Raw genomic sequence first — 237 nt, forward strand, 5'->3', positions numbered from 1 at the left:
GGCGCCACAAAGGAGGCTACTCGAGCCAATAATCTACAGATGATAAGAGTTGTTTATGTCAAGTGAAGAGGTAAAGTTCTGCAACTTCTGTGATCTCCTAAATTGTGTTGCATTTTTTTCTATTTTTGTTAACTCTTTGTAAATACATTTTTTGGGAAGATTGTGTTTGTTTTTGTAAGCTAACCTACTCGGATGTTTAGGTCTAAAATTGTTAGTTAATAAACTTCAGTATGGCTA

This window comes from Penaeus monodon, chromosome 34, assembly GCF_015228065.2.
Source record: "Penaeus monodon isolate SGIC_2016 chromosome 34, NSTDA_Pmon_1, whole genome shotgun sequence".
Classification (NCBI taxonomy): Eukaryota; Metazoa; Arthropoda; class Malacostraca; order Decapoda; family Penaeidae; genus Penaeus; species Penaeus monodon.